Consider the following 988-nt stretch of genomic DNA (forward strand, 5'->3'; position numbering starts at 1 on the left):
CCCTTCCAGCGGCGACGAGCCTCTCTCTGCACCCGAGAAAAGCGCCCGCCACCCACGGCCGCCGCTCCACGCCCCGCCTCCTGCCAGCCCCTCGCCGGGACACGGGTCCCCCGGAGCCCACCTTGGTGGCATAGGTGGGCTTATCCACGGCCTCGTCCCCGATGAAGAAGTCCAGGTCGTCGACGCCCCTGAGCACTCTCCGCTGCGCTCGGTCGACGACCTTGGCCGACTCTCTGATGGCGATACCTTCCAAAAGAAAGCGGGGTACTTCCGCCACTGGCCACAGTTATTTGAATGACCAAGAAAAGACAACATGAGTAAACCTTCAGCATTAGGGCTGTGTCTGGGGTAGAGAGCGTTCACGAAAAAGACACGTCGATGGGTATATAAAATAATACAGAGACCAGCTATGTCGAGTATCACCTTCAGTACAGCACGAGAAATTCGGCTCATCTGCTTTTAATACTGACAGAAGCTGCACAGTAATTTCTGTCTCATCTGAGAAAAAATTCCTCAAGACAGTCAACGAAATGCTCTTGGAGTATATACCAATAGGTCCCCAATTTTAAAATACAACACAGAGGGAGACAAAATTAAAAATACAATACGGAAGGAGAGTTAACTAAAAAATAATGCCTGCATGCTCTTAAGTCACTTTAATAAAACTGCATGAGATAAATTTAAAATGTTATTTTCAGTCCTGTTACAAAAAAAAAAAAAAGACTTCCCATTAAAAAGAAGACCTAGGAGGCTGCTGGCTAATATCTGTTGCAATAAGCATAGTAATCAAAGAACTGTATTATGTAAAAATATTACCGTTTCCTGATACGTTATTTTAATAAGTGTTTATTAACCTTGATATTTGGGAATATACTTAGTAGCAAATAAGTATATAAAACTTCACTCCAAAATTTATCGTCTAATGAAATGTGAAAAACTTCGCAAAGATTCCATTTTCCATTGGAATTCCTAATCCCTGCGTCACAGT

This window comes from Pteropus alecto, unplaced genomic scaffold (assembly GCF_000325575.1).
Source record: "Pteropus alecto unplaced genomic scaffold, ASM32557v1 scaffold48, whole genome shotgun sequence".
NCBI lineage: Eukaryota > Metazoa > Chordata > Mammalia > Chiroptera > Pteropodidae > Pteropus > Pteropus alecto.